We start from the raw sequence: 16,741 nt of genomic DNA, 5'->3' as shown, positions 1-16,741 counted from the left end.
ACTATAATCCCTTTAAATATTTTCTCAGGTCCTTTCTCTCTCTCTTCTCCTTCTGGGACCCCTATAATGCGAATGTTGTTGCGTTTAATGTTGTCCCAGAGGTCTCAGGCTGTCTTCATTTCTTTTCATTCTTTTTTCTTTAATTTGTTCCACAGCAGTGAATTCCACCATTCTGTCTTCCAGGTCACTTATCTGCTCTTCTGCCTCAGTTATTCTGCTATTGATTCCTTCTAGTGTAGTTTTCATTTCAGTTATTGTATTGTGCATCTCTGTTTGTTTGTTCTTTAATTCTTCTAGGTCTTTGTTAAACATTTCTTGCATCTTCTCGATCTTTGCATCCATTCTTTTTCTGAGGTCCTGGATCATCTTCTCTATCATTATTCTGAATTCTTTTTCTGGAAGGTTGCCTATCTCCACTTCATTTAGTTGTTTTTCTGGGGTTTTATCTTGTTCCTTCATTTGGTACATAGCCCTCTGCCTTTTCATCTTGTCTACCTTTCTGTGAATGTGGTTTTTGTTTCACAGGCTGCAGGTTTGTAGTTATTCTTGCTTCTTCTGTCTGCCCTCCTATTGAGCCTTTTGGGCTAAGGACTTTTAATAGACATTTTTCCAAAGAAGACATACAAATGGCCCTCAGGTATATGAAAAAATGCTCAACGTCACTAATCATCAGAGAAATGCAAATCAAAACCACGATAAGACATCATCTCAAAATTGTCAAAATGGCTATTATCAAAAAACAAAGACAAGGATGACAACAATGTCATCCTTGCACACTGTTAGTGGGAAATTAGAACCCTTGCACACTGTTAGTGGGAATTCAAAATGATGCAGTTGCTATGGAAAACAGTATAGAATTTCCTCAAGAATTAAAAATAGAGGTACCATATGATCCAGCAATCCCACCTCTGGGTATTTATCCAAAAGAAGTGAAATGAGGCTCTCCAAGAGATACAGGACTCCCATATTCATTGCAGTACTATTCACAATAGCCAAGATGTGGAAACAACCTAACTATCCAAAAATAATGAATGAATAAAGAAAATGTAGTATATACATACAATAAAATACTGTTCTGCCTTTTAAAAATAAGAAAATTCTGCAATATGAGATAATATGAATGAACCTTGAAGACGTTATGCTAAGTAAAATAAGCTAGTTACAGAAAGACAAAGACTGCATGATTCCACTTATATGAAGTATCTAAAATAATCAAATTCATAAAATCAAAGAGTAGAATGGTGGCTGCCAGGGGTTGAAGGAGAAAGAGATGGGCAGTTACTAATCAATAGGCATAAAGTTTCAGTTAAACAAGATGAGTAAGCTCTAGAGATCTGCTATATAGCATTGTACCAATAGTAAACAATAATGTACACTTACAATTTTCAGAGGGTAAATCTCATGTTAATTCTCACCGTAATAAAATAAAAATTTTAATGACACTTGAAAAAATATTAAATATAATGAATGCACTAAATTTCTACCTGTAAAAAGTATTAGTCAAATTAAAATAAAAACACTTTAAATATTTTGCAATAGTATTACCCTTGAGAAGCAGATACAAATGACATTACTCAAGAATATAAATCTTTTTTCCATTTATAGGGAAAATAGGAGGATGTACTAGTTATTATATGGACATACCTTACCAGGCCTTCTATGCTCTGATTACAACCTATGTCTAAATAAATCCTCCTCAAAATATCTGCTCCTCCTGGAAGGTACTATCTTTTAATAAGGTTAATAATATCCACTTCACAGGGATATTTTAATCATTAAATGAGACAAAGGTCACACAGTGCCTCGAATAACTCCTAACACAAAACAGGCAAATAAGGAGCGATAATGATTCTACTTTTCAAAGACAACATGCTTTTGTCACAACACAGCCAAATTTACTGTACGTTATCATATAACATCTTTTGTAAACTGCCCCAAATCCCTACAACTCCTTAAGTAAGGGGTTTTTTGGTGGGGTCCCATTGAGTTTTAAATTTTAATCAACTTTATTTAGGTATGATTTACATGAAATAAAATGTGTCCATTTTAAGTGCATATTTTGATGAGTTTTAAAAAATGTGTACACCCATGTAACAATGTCACCACCACAGTCAAGAGATAAACATTTCCATTTTCCCCCAAAAGTTCTCTGGTGCCCTTTGTAATCGATTCCCCTACCCCTGGGCCCCTGCAACCAGTGATCTACTGAGTAGCCTGTTCTGTAATTTCATATAAATGGAAATATACAGTATGTACTCTTTTGTGTATGGTTTGCTCAGGATAATGTTTTTAAGATTCACCCATATTTTTTGTATTAGTAAGTTTGTTCATTTTTACTGCCAAGTGATAATATATTGTATGGATTTACTACAATGTGTTTATTCATTTTCCTGTAAAGGATGTTTTGTTGGCTTCTAGTTTTAGGCAACTATGATAAAGCTGCTATGAACATTCTTGTACAAAGTGCTCATATATTTTCCTTTTGCTTGGATAAATAACTAGGAGTGGAATTGTGGGTCCTGTAGTAACTATATATTTAACTTAAATGGAACTGTCAAACTATTTTCCAAATGGTCATATCATGTTATTTTTCCACCAGCAATGTATGAAAGTTCTGCTTGTTTTTCATGGTTGCTAACACTTGGTATTGTTTGTCTTTTTATTTAGCCATTCTATTAGGTATAGAATAGTATCCTACTGTGGTTTTAATTTTGTATTTTCCTTTTGACTAATGACGTTAGCATCTTTTCCTGTTTATTGGCCATTCATATATCTTCCTTTTTGAACTGTCTGTTAAAATATTCTGCCAACCTTTAAACGCTTAATTAAAGTTTTTAAATTGTCTGATTCCCTCTGAATATCTGGGACACGACCCATGAAAGCATCTCTCTTGATGGTGGTTCCAGTGTAAGAAGCTCCTGAGCCAAATTTAACTAAGATTTAATACTTGAGGTGACTGATGCAACACAGTGGGACAGAGAACAAAAGAGCAAACAATATTGAGAACTGAATCCAAAGAAAAGCTGAGACAGGAAAAAGAGAAAACACAACATAGTTGGCGGTCAGGATCAGGAGAGAATCAGGCTTTAAAAATTGGTTAAGGATAAATTTCAAAACAAGGACTGTGAACAATGAATGTAAGGTAAAGTTCTTTTATGTGGTACTGAGTGTTTTTATGGAGTCAGGCATGGATATTTACAGAAGTCAAAGAAGATTGGATGAATATGAAAATGTCACCTTCATAAGCTTTCATCTTGTTGGTTTGAGTTTAGTACTTTAATAGTATGTCAAGTCGTCACTGACTTCTTGTCCTAACCGAGAAAGCAGCCTCCAGTTAACAGAGCAAGAGATGGAGTTTAGAAAACGTGGCTTTTACCCTGATATGCTTGTGATTAACACATTGTAACCTTGCCAAAATACTTCATCTGTCTACATCTCAATTTCCCCAACAATCATATATAAGCAGCTTGATTTACAGAAGCTGTATCCCTAACCTTTTGCACAAGTAAGAGCAAACATGCAACAAAATACTTTGTATTAATACCATGAGCCCCAGAAATCTTCACAGAAACTCAAATGCTAAAGATTGCTCGCAGTCGTGCTGAATGTGTAGTCTAACCACAGAGAGGTTGTGCAAAATGCTTCCACTACAAAAATTAAATAATATGTATAAAGTGAAAGGTGCAACGTTCAAGAATCCCATCTGACACGCTTGCCTTCAGCACTGCCACATCAGGAAAGCAGGGGTGTGATCACAATGCTGGCTTCCTGGTGTTATTTCTTTGTTTTTTCTTCTACATCTTTGAATCACAGTCATGTCCGCCTTCCTCAGTCAGAGAAATCACAATGACTTAGGGAAGCTGAAGGAGATATGCTGAGAGCCTCCTTGCACATGTCTCTCAGCCGCCCTGGAGGAGTACATCAACATTCATCTCTGAACCTTTCTGAGGGAAGGCTTATCATAGGGTCCCTGTTTCAGCAAGCACATACGGAATGCCCACTCTGGACACTGCAACAGCAACAAGGCTTACCTTAGTTTTCTATTACATTATTTTCCTTTTAGGGGAAACATGCTAGTAGCATTGGCTGGCAGAAAAGTAAAAAGAGAGCAAGATCTCTACAATGTCTATCTCCCTTGATATTTTCACTGACGTGTCTGCAGAGAATTTTTTTATACCATAGATATTTTCCATTACAGATTAGGGAAAAAGGAAAAACCTAAGTTACTATCATTTTTATATAAAGTAGAAAACAAAAAACATATATCTTAAAACTTAAGGTTAAATAAAAGTATTTGCTTGTGCCATAACAAATAAACTGAAATAAAAATAGACAAGATGGAATGATAACTTCAAAAAACTAAACAACATAAAGGAATTAATTTTTGATACAATCAGCTCGGTGCTTTGCAATGACCTAGAGGGGTGGGATAGGGAGGGTGGGAGGAAGGCTCAAGAGGGAGGGGATATGAGGACATATGTATGCACATGGCTGATTCACTTTGCTGTACAACAGAAACTAACACAGTATTGTGAAGCAATTATACTCCAATAAAGATCTATTCAAAAAAAATTTTTCTACAGACAAGTCTTCAAATTTAATCAACTCCACCCCATAGGAAAAGGATAAAGAGCTATCATATGCAACTCAGAGAAGAGGAAACCCAAAAGGTTAACAAGAAAATGAAGAGATGTTCAAGCTCATTATTAACCAGAGATATGCAAATTTAAACCCCAGTGAAATTTAAGTCTAAATGCTACAGACTAGCAAAAATCATAAAGCAATAGGAAGTCAAGCCTTGATGGGAATTCGGTGATATCGGGCATAGTAGGCACTGTTGGTGTGTCAGCCACCCTGGAGAAGAGCACACTGGCAGTATCCAATCAAGTTAAATATTTTCCTGCGTATTTGTCCCATAGAATTCCAACAGATCTATAAGTGGGAAAGCATGACGATGTTCATTATAGTGTGACTGGTGGTGATGGGCAATAGAGGCGATCTGGATGTCCTTCCTTGGGCAAGTGGACAGATACAATATGGTGAACATTACAAAGTACTATGTAGTAGTTAGAATGAACACACCAGATAGAGTGGGGAAAAAAATGTGCAAACAAAAATGATAATAGCACAATAACATTTATGTGATTTTTTAATCATTAATGTATCCTCAATGTACACATTAAGAAAACTATAGATTTAAAACAATCAACATGTTCAAAAGAATAGATGTTATATATATTAAAATGATTGCCCTTAAAGAACAGGTATGTAAATGGGAAATAAAAATGAGAGTAAGTAAATAAATAAAACAAGAGAGGGGCCTTGTAGGACAAATGATGGTGGATAACTTAAGACCAAAAATGATAATCAAAGAGGGAGAGAGAGAGAGAGAGACAGAAACAGAGACAGAGAAAGAAAATGCTACTAGTACCAAAATAATTAACTACTGCCTCATTTTTGTCTCCATACCCTTTTCTGGGAAAGTAACAGGCTTCTAGAGCACAGATAAACCAGAAATATTTTTTATAGGGAGACAAATTTTCTTTAGCGTATGAAGATAGAGTTTTGATCATATTACTCCTAAAATTTATCTTGCCACACTGTGACAAGCAACAGAGAGAAACAGATGTTATTGTAATAGCCAAGTTAGCCACCTTTAAAATAAGGCCCTTTATGCCACTGTTGGCAAACCAACTTAGAAAAGGTAGGGCTAGCCTAGAGCACATAGTAAACATAATACGCTTATGTTAACCCTCAGAAAGGATAGCACCCCCAATATCTTTACAACATAACAATCCTCTGGATTTATCGTTAGAAATATACTTTAAAAACTATGAAGATGTACCTTTACTTGTTTCTTTTAAAAAGTAAAATCAATCTCTGGAAATCTCTAAGAAAAATAATAACAATTGAACTCTACCTTAGAGGTGTATAGTTGAACTTGGGCTTGGAGGAAGAATTGAAATATTTCAAAACTCCTGTCTTCTATAAAGAATAATCTGTCCCTTTTATTGAATAACAGCCTGATGAATTTCAGTGGTCCAAGAAAGACAGAAAGTGAAGGCACCGTGCCAGCTCCTACATTTAAAGTGGTGTTAACAGCTGCTGTGGGGAAAAATGGGATTCCATGATCAAATAGTTTGATAAACTGTGGGTTAAAAGGAGTTTCACATACATGAACTACAGGACTTGTCGATCCTATACTATGCCAATGTGCACTGTGAATATTCCAGATGTAAACAGGACCCAGAATTTCCTGATTTCTCTAACTATGGACACCGTTCAATATCGAGAACTTTGGGAGACTAGTGTTCTTTCACGTATACATCAAGAAATGTTACTCTAGGTCAGGCATTACCATATCCAGTTGATCATCAAAATCACCTGGAGATATATGTAGATATATGTAGACAGCTATAGCTTTATAGATATATAAATACAGACTGCGGGTACCATCCAGACTGACAGACTCAGAATTTCTGGGGAAGATGAGGAAAGGAGCATAGGAAGTCCAGAAATTTGTGTTTTTAATAAACTCTCCGGGTAATTTTGTTAATTAACCCAATTGGAATATCATGCATAGATAAAGACTTAGGTATACAAGGCTTTTCAAAAGTCTTTGTGTAGTTTTAAGCTTTAATAATTTCAGAAGTATAATGCTATTAACTTAGAAAAAACATTCAAAAGGTCATTTAAATTTTTTAAATACTGATGTTTCTTGTTAAAATTTAACATAACCACTGTCTCATATTACACATTACTATAGCCGATTTTCAAACTTTGCAAAAAAATTACAAGGATTGCATTTGTAATCCTAGCCTTAACTCAAAGAATGAGGTATTGAAACATATACAACAGTTCTGATGTCACCCCACAAGAGTGTAAGGGATAGAGATCAGGTTACCAAAGTGGCCAAGGAAAAGGACATTTTCTACCAGAAACTGTGGCAGTGGCACAAAAAAAGTTAAAAATTTGCTTTTTATTGTTTTTACTTAAGTCATTACTTCAGCAATCTGTTACTGTATCTGAAGTGTAACAGTATTAGATACTCATTATGATTATTTGAGGAATAAGAGGGCCCAAACTGTTTTCTACATTATCAAAGTAAGTTTACATTCACTATAATTGCAATGTGTATTATACTTTTAAGAAAAGTAGCAATCCATGAACTGCACAATTGTAAGTCTTACATTAACAAGATTTTCATTTAACAAAAATGCCCATTCCTCAATCATTACAGGTAAATGATAAATTAAAATTCTCATTTAAATAAAGTTGCAGAGAGTAATATTTGTAGAGAGGTATTTGAATAAAACTGTTTAGTAATAAAAATTGTGGAGATGATTTTTTAAAAAGACCTCACTAAATCTTTACAGTGTAAATGCATGATGTTCTTCCTATAATTGACTAGTAATGAATGGAACGTATCAAAAAGAGGTACTTAGGGCTTCCCTGGTGGTGCAGTGGTTGAGAGTCTGCCTGCCAATGTGGGGTACACGGGTTCGGGCCCTGGTCTGGGAGGATCCCACATGCCGCGGAGCAACTGGGCCCGTGAGCCACAGCTACTGAGCCTGCGCGTCTGGAGCCTGTGCTCCGCAGCAAGAAAGGCCGTGATAGTGAGAGGCCCGCACACCGCAATGAAGAGTGGCGCCCACTTGCCGCAACTGGAGAAAGCCCTTGCACAGAGCCAACACAGTCAAAAAAATAAATAAATAAGTTTATATATTTAAAAAAAGAGGTACTTAAAGACTAAAGTGTATTTCAGGAGGACCAATCCAAAGTGTATGGACTAGGCATCTACTTACAAGGAGACACTTGAGGAGTATCAAAATCTGTGGAGGATGCAAGATGCAATAGAAAGAGGAAAAAAATTAGAGCTTGTTTGATTAGGTCTCATGAACTATGCTGACATACATAGGTCAGTTTACCTATTTACCTATATTACCAATATCAGAGGCCTCACTTGTAAAAGCAAGGTCAGCCTCTCTATCCAAGCTGTTGTAGGATTACAGAGACTACTCATTCATTTATTCATTAATAACTATATTTAGATACCATTAAACCCTGGTGGTGATAAGAAAAGGAGATAGAGTCATGTGAGAAAGTGATTCTGTGTGTGTGTACATATGGTTGAGTAGACAAGGAAGTCCAAGATATGTGAGCCGAAATAATACATGGGAAAGCAGTTGGTATACATATTAAGCACTCAAAAAGTTTATGTATATTGTCTTCACAAATGTCCCAATTTTGTCCCCAAATATCTTTCACAAATAGCTAGACATGATGATAAAAAATCTCATCCAATTTTGGCACAAACACCTGCTTTTCAAAAAGCTTTACTAAAATTCAGATTAGAAAATACTGTAAAGGAGAGGGTGAAAAAAGGAACTAACAGTTTCAGAGAACACACTATTACTTTAAATTCTGAAAACAATCCAGTGAGGTTGATACTGTTAATACTCCCATTTTAGAACTGAGGAAACTGAAGCTCAAAGAAGTTAAATGATTTTCCTAAAGTTATATAGCTAATATGTAATGATACTGAAGTTTGAACATGCACGTATCTAACTCCAAAGTCTTTTCTTTGCCAACATTATCACCAGAGATGGAATTACCATGAAGAAATGATATTTAAGCTTCTGGGCCTCATAACCACATGAGATTTTTGCAACACCCTCAGGAGGACCTTTAGCAACGTGGATAAAGAACGTAATAAATTCACACTGATGAAATAAATTGAAGATGACACAAACAGATGGCAAGATACACAGTATTCTTGGATTGGAAGAATTAATATTGTTAAAATGACCACACTACCTAAGGCAATCTATAGACTCAGTGTAATCCCTATCAAACTATGAATGGCATTTTTCACAAAACGAGAACAAATAATTTTAAAATTTGTATGGAAACATGAAAGACCCTGAATAGCCAAAACAATCTTGAGAAAGAAGAACGAAGATCGGGGAATCAGGCTCCCTGACTGTAGACTATACTACAAAGCTACAGTTATCAAAACAGTACGATACTGGCACAAAAACAGAAATATAGGTCAATGGAACAGGATAGAAAGTCCAGAAATAAACCCAGGCATCTATGGTCAATTACTCTATGACAAAGGAGGCAAGACTATACAATGGAAAAAAGACAGTCTCTTCAATAAATGTTGCCAGGAAAACTGGACAGCTATGCATAAAAGAATGAAATTAAAACATACAGGGCTTCCCTGGTGGCTCAGTGGTTGAGAGTCCGCCTGCCGACGCAGGGTACACGGGTTCATGCCCTGGTCCAGGAAGATCCCACATGCCATGGAGCGGCTGGGCCCGTGAGCCATGGCCGCTGAGCCTGCGCATCCAGAATGTGTGCTCCGCAACGGGAGAGGCCACAACAGTGAGAGGTCCGTGTACTGCAAAAAAAAAAAAAAAAATTCTCTAACCCCATATACAAAAATAAACTCAAAATGGATTAAAGACCTAAATGTAAGACTGGAAACCATAAAACTCTTAGAAGAAAACATAGGTAGAGCACTCTTTGACATAAATCGTAGCAATATTTTTTTTTGGATTTGCCTCCTAAAGCAAAGGAAATAAAAGCAAAAATAAATAAATGGGACCTAATTAAACTTAAAAGCTTTTGCACAGCAAAGGAAATCATCAACAAAATGAAAAGACAACCTAGTGAAAGAGAGAAAATATTTGCCAATGATATGACTGATAAGGGGTTAATATCCAACATACATTTACAGTTCATACAACCCAACACCAAAAAAATCACCTGATTACAAAATGGACAGAAGAACTGAATAGACATTTTTCCAAAGAGGAAATGCAGATGGCCAACTGGCATATGAAAAGATGCTCAACATCATTAATCATCAGGGAAGTGCAAATCAAAACTACAATGAGAAAGCACCTTACACCTGTCAGAATGGCTATCATCAAAAAGACACATGATAATAAATGCTGGTGAGGATGTGGAGAAAAGGGAATCCTGGGACACTGTTAGTAGGAATGTAAATTGGTGCTGCCACTGTGGACAACAGTAGAGTGGTTCCTCCAAAAACTAAAAACAGAACTACCATATGACCCAGCAATTCCACTCCTGGGTATGTATCCCCAAAAAACAAAAGCACTAATTCAAAAAGATACATACACTCCAGGTTCATAGTAGCATTATTTACAATTGCCAAGATATGGAAGGAACTTAGGTGTCCATCAACAGATGAACGGATAAAGAAGATGTGGTATATAAATACAATGGAATACTACTCAGCCATAAAAAAGAATAAAATTTTTTCATTTGCAACAAATGAGTCAGATAGAGGAAGACAAGTACTGTATGATATCACTTATATTTGGAACCAAAAAAATACAAACAAACTAATGAATATAACAAAAAGCAGCAGACTCACAGATACAGAAAACAAACTAGTGGTTACCAGTGGAGAGAGGGAAGGGAGGACGGGCAAAAAGGGGCAGGAGATTAAGAGGTACAAACTATTAGATACAGAATAAGCTACAAGTATATATTGTACAGCACAGGGAATACAGTTTTAATTCAATATTTTATAATACTATAACTGGAGTATAACATTTAAAATTGTGAATCACTATATTGAACACCTGTAACTTATATAATATTGTACATCAACTCTACTACAATTTAAAAATTTTAAGAAGAAAAAAAAGAATGTCATCAACTCAAAGAGATTTAACATTGGTCACTGCACTAGAAAATTTCACACATCTGGAATGTTACTCAGCCATAAAAAGGAATGAAATTGGGTCATTTGTAGAGACGTGGATGGATCTAGAGACTGTCATACAGAGTGAAGTAAGTCAGAAAGAGAAAAACAAATATCGTATATTAACACATATATGTGGAACCTAGAAAAATGGTACAGATGAACCAGTTTGCAGGGCAGAAGTTAAGACACAGATGTAGAGAACAAACATATGGACACCAAGGGGGGAAAGCGGTGGGGTGGTGGTGGTGGTGTGATGAATTGGGCGATTGGGATTGACATGTATACAATGATGTGTATAAAATTGATGACTAATAAGGACCTGCTGTATAAAAAAATTAATTAAATTTAAAAAAAGAAAAAATTTCACACATCTGAAATTCTACTGCTCACTCATGAAAGAAATTTGATAGAGGTTTTCTCAAATTTAACAACCTTAAACATTTATTTCAGATTACCAATAACATGGTGTGAAGTGGAAAGAAACTTTAACTATCAATAATAAAAAATTTTATATGCCAGAGAAAAGACAAAATTATCTTTCCATTTAGTCTATAGAAATCGATATTATAATATTGCTCAGTCATATGAAGAGGCAATCCAAAAATATGCAGCCAAATGTGTGGGGAAAAGGTATAAATGTGTGGCAGTCAATTAAAATATTATACTATTTTCTAGATTTTCAAATTTTGAAATTTGTTAGACTTTTGCTCATTTTAAATAAATGTTTCCCTTTGTACCTAATTTTGTATTCTGTTTCTAAAAAGGGGCCCCTCAGATTGCATAAACTTCCAGCCTTAAAACCTAGACCTATGAAGTCCCCAGGTTCTTGGCAAAAGATAGGTCCACAGGGAAACAACCCAGCGGATGGCCAGGTATGTGGCGGATGAAAAGATACTCTTGCTCCCAGAGACTGCAGGTCTGAGAGGAATTGGGAAACGAGTGATTCCCATAAGCCAGAGAAGAGCAGAAGAAAAGAAGCCACCTTGGGAGGGAGCACTTATCAGGGGACAACGGGTCATGAGATGGGAAGTGATCAAGTACAAAAACTACACTGCACAGTCTTTCTCTTTGGTGCCATCTATATTCCATGGTCTTTGCTGCTTTGGTCATGTTCTAGAGATCTTAAGTATCTCATCTTTATCTGGTCAAATATTTCATTTACATACTTTTCAAGAAACTGATTTACATTAACCTGAATACTTAATTTAGGGATGATCACAGAGAATCCAAAACAAAAAAGAATCTTAGGAATCCTACAGAACTGCCTTAATTTTACAAAGAGGAAACTTGACTTACTCAAGACCACACAGCTCACTGGAGACAAGAGTTCAATCAATCAGGTAATCAAATATAACTGAATATTTCTTCTGTGTTTAAGGCATTGAGAGAAGTAGAAAAAATATGAAGAACCAGCCTCATATGTTTAATATTTAAGGTGAAAATATAGTGTTTAGGACCATTATTGATATACATAACACTAGATATATATGTGCACACAAGTATAATACATATACATATTCCCTACACATACATGTGCACATATATATAGCTAGTATTGTGTATTGTACATATAGGCTATATAGTGTATAGTTAGTTATCTTAGAGCAATGAAATGAAAATGCTATAAAAATATAAATGAAAAAGGCTTCATTAAATATCAATGTAAGAATATTTTATCATGCGTCAGAGAGTGCTAGGGTATTGATGTACTCAGTAATTTTAACATTAGTATTAATAGGAAAAGTAAAATATATTTTTCTGACTGCCTATGCAAGCAAACAAAATTCAAATACGATAGAATTGAATCATCTATTAACTGTTCATAGTTTCTATTTTTTTATAATTTAAATGAATGTTATACTTCTTTTTAAAATCAAATGATTTTAAATAAATGTCTATTACTTTGTAAATTGTCTCTGCCTTTACAACAACTCAAATTAGTTCTGTCTTTAACTGGACTCATGAGAGCAATGTTCCATCAAGTTAATCCACCAAAAAACAAACTTCAAAACTCTAAAGAGATCTGTCTTCCCTAATCTAAATTAAAACACTGAAAAGGACAGATTAAAACATGAAAGAGGTCATGGAAATTTCAAAATAATTCCATTCCACATTACCTCCTGTCCCCTGCCTCTGTCCCACCCCACCAAAAAAGACTTTAAAATGAGTGTTGAAATACGGCCCAGAGTACATTAGCCTTCTAGTAATATCACAGCTGTCTGAAAGCTCAGGGGAAAAACTCCAAGCAGGATTATGCTTTCTTCCTTTTTTGTTGTTGTTGTGTTTCATGCTGTTCATTTGGGGGTTTCTGAAAACAGAAGAAGGAACAGACAGCTGGATGGACAGACAGACAATTGCTTGAAGCCAGATTATTAGTAGCTTAAGTATTAATCTTTTAAGTGTATTGCCAAACATCCCACAAAGAGATCTGAAATAGCTCTTGAATGATAAAAGCTGAGGTGATGTGGTAATGGCACACCTCAAACTGTTTTTCTGACCCAAAACTTTAAAATGTTACTTTCATCTTGTTAAAAGGTGCTTAAAGTATAGTAAGTTTTGGAGTCTTCCTTTATTGGATGTGTCCCCACTGCCTTTTTCAACTGTCACTTGAATTACTCGAATTTTTTTAAATAATGGAAAAATATTACCTCCACAATTCATGTTGTGTCAATATAAAAACTTTAGTAATCCACCGGAATTAGAATAAATAAAACCATTTCAACTGTATTTTTCCTTGCTTTACAAACCAGATGACAGACAAAAGTGTGACTATGTAAACTATTCCAGTTAGGCTTATTGACCTATGCCATTAAGATTTCAAGACAAGGAACTCTCAACAGAATAATAAATTTCAGTTCAAAACTGGACTAATAAAAAGTTCCATACGAATATTAACACATTAACAGAGCAGAACAAATACGTTTGCCAAAAATCTCATTGGGGAAATAGATATAATGATTATTTTTATTGGTGTAAAAATAGAAACAACAAAAAATGATAATGATTTAGATCTTGGAAAGCATAAAAAAATTTGTGTGTTTCTTTTGACAAACAAAGCAGAAACCACAAAACCATTTATATACCGCACTCTCTTCTTATCTTTACTCCTTTCATTGCATTTCTTTCTGCATTGGCGGGGGGGAATGAGGGGAGCGTTGAAAAAATGGAGCCTAAAAGTATTTAACTAATATATATTTATTGTAATCAATTCAGAAAACATAAATGCATACATTTAAAAAAAACACACTCATCCCCTACCCCATTTCTGGAATGTTAATATATATTCTTTTTGTTTTCTATGCTTATACAATATATATGTAGTTATATACATATATACCTTAACTTTCAAGTATTTTTAAACTTACTCAAGAAATGGTAAGAGAGCCAAAACACTAGAGAGACTAAATATCTTTCGTCCAAAATACATTTTTGTTAGCTCCAACCTGAGGTATACAGAAGGTATACAAGGTATACAGCTTTATACAAAGTATACAGTTCTACATTCTTCTAGGCAACTTCTACAGAAATGAGATTAGAATACCTTGCCAAGTAAAAACAATCATGGAAGCCACTAAACCAGAAAACCTAAAAAAAAAAAAAAAATCAGGGAAGATAAAGTTTACTAATATCCCTAACCATTAAGGACTCAGATAAGCTTGTACTGTAAAATTTTCCAAAACAATGCCAGTAATACCCCTGTTTGCAGCTTGTCACAAGGGCGCATTATGAATTTCAGCACACATTTTTTTCTTTTGCTTCTTGTTTCAAAAATGACTCTCCTTTAAGATCTTAGCAATGCTTTAATTTGAAACAAGTTCCTCCAATATTGATGCTTTTATGAACAATGAAGTGTTCTGTTCATGTTACAAGTTCTCAACTATTGGTGGTTTTGTCTTTACTTACATCAAAAACCTGAGTGTGATGTAATTTAACAATTGCCATATTACTGGTCTGTGTATCACTGATGTATCAACTGTTGTAGCTAGGTTTCCTAGTGTCTTTGAGTGATTTAGATCGGATTTATATTGTTTCAAAAGATAAATGCTAATTGCGGAAACTCATCGTCACTGTGGTTGTACAAGGCTGAATGATTCACTGAGATCCTAAATCTCTTACAGCCAGTGCTGTGCTGGTCAATGGTTAACAACCAGCTCTCTGGGGTAGGGAGAAGCCCAGCCCTGATTTGTAGTATTTTCCTATTTCCAGGGAGTAAATATTCCCACTAGGGCCAATTTCAAGATACTGAAAAAGGTCACTAACTTCAGAGTTGGGAAGGGATGTGCACAACCAGCTCTTGAGAGCATCTACGAGCCACTTCATAGCAATCTTGAATAGATAACTTTGAAATTCAGTGACATGCCAACTTTTCAGTCCAAATAGCCACAATCATGACTACCAAAAAACTCAAAAGCACTCCAGTTGTCACCCTTTCTTTTCCTCTTCCCAACATTTCTTCCTCTTTGGAAAACTGAGTCTAATTATCTGCTGAGCTTTTGATCTTAAACCTCTTTCCCTGAACCCAGGATATTAAGGACCCCAATTCTCCCTCTTCCCTTTGCACATCTTGACAACACCATGATCTGAAAAAAAAAAAAAAAAAAAAAAGGAAAGGAAAGGAAAAGGCAACTTCCCTGGTTGTTCTTTAGGCCCAGAGCAGTAGCTGCTGTTATTTCCTAGCACCAGGACTAGAGTCAAGAGGAAGGTAAATAACTATAACTATTCCATAAGGTACATTTCAACATGCAAGGCTGTGGTGATTTCAAAGCCTCCTATCAAAGTTCTTATCCACCTCTTCACCCATAGGGTCACCATGAATGGTTTCACATGGGAAGTGCACAGCCAAGTGCCTAGCACAGGGAAGGGATGGATATGTGTTTGTTGAATAAGTAAATGAATATTCACTCCTCCCTCCATCTTGTGATACCCTTTTATGAACAGTCTCTTAGAAGGAAGTGTCTATAATATAACTGCACCTCCATAGTGTATCCTCAGCTATTATACAATATGAGTAATATGAAGGCCATTTATGGAAGGGAATGTTATGAAAGTGTTTCTGAATTTATCAAGGGAAGAATTAAGTTGCTAAACTGAAGGTAAGGGAAAATACTATATTCCTAAAATTGTCCAAAATCATTGCTGTCTGTACTGTCACTATTGCTCCAAACTTCCGGGCCCAGATTCACTGTGGAGAACATGCCTATACTCCAGGAGGCCAGGTGAGGTGAGCATCTGAAAAATGGTAATAGAAGAAAGCACCTGGCTTAGAATTGCACTCAAGTACTTTTTTTTTTTTTCTAACTTTCTACTCTCCCAACACTTCCCCTGCTTTTCTTCTCTTCACCAGCACTATAATCATGTTACCACTGAAATAAATAATCTCTACTAGGAAACTTGCTCCAGTTGGGAAGCCAACAACCAGCCTCATATTTTCATGGGTTTCGATATTATACTTGTAGATCTCTTCTTCCTTGAGTTCATGTGGAAAATAAGGAGATTTTTGAGGAGGGGGAAATTCTATGATTTCATGTGTTTTATTAAAGATGTACAAAAGTGTTCCAAATTGTATCCTTTTATTTTGCAAGGAGCATTACAATTATTATTTTCTACCACCTTCTTTGGAAATATACTGATTTAATCTACATTACAAATTAATGTAATTAATTTGTCTCTGATTAGCTAATCTGACCCTTAGCCCAGAGATTTATATACCTGAATACATGCTAAAGGAACTCTACTGAATTAACAAATGAGTGAATGAATAAATGGATCTTATAAGATCAAAATCACTATTCTAGAATCTAAATGCACTTTGATATCCAATCTAATTGAAAAAATGTTCACTTAGAACCCATCTTATTGCCATCTTGAAAACTGACTACATTTGACATAATTTCATTCAACTCTGAATCTTGTTAGCCAGAAAATATAATGCTATTTTTCAGCCACTAAACCAAATCTTTATGAACTTTGCTGTTGTAGCTGTTATGAGAGTAG

The 16,741-nt window shown here is 35.3% G+C and overlaps 1 protein-coding gene across 1 annotated transcript in view; it reads right to left on the bottom strand.

Moving 5' to 3' along the window:
* Window positions 1-16,741, bottom strand: part of LOC109548747 (uncharacterized) — a 680,792-nt gene that overhangs the window by 321,426 nt on the left and 342,625 nt on the right. The window contains exon 12 of the mRNA XM_073804971.1: window positions 9,218-9,406. The gene's annotated coding sequence lies outside the window, so the exon portion shown is untranslated. The remainder of the gene's footprint in view (window positions 1-9,217; window positions 9,407-16,741) is intronic.

The sequence above is a fragment of the Tursiops truncatus genome, chromosome 5 (genome assembly GCF_011762595.2).
Source record: "Tursiops truncatus isolate mTurTru1 chromosome 5, mTurTru1.mat.Y, whole genome shotgun sequence".
Classification (NCBI taxonomy): Eukaryota; Metazoa; Chordata; class Mammalia; order Artiodactyla; family Delphinidae; genus Tursiops; species Tursiops truncatus.
This window is presented reverse-complemented; position numbering and strand designations above follow the sequence as displayed.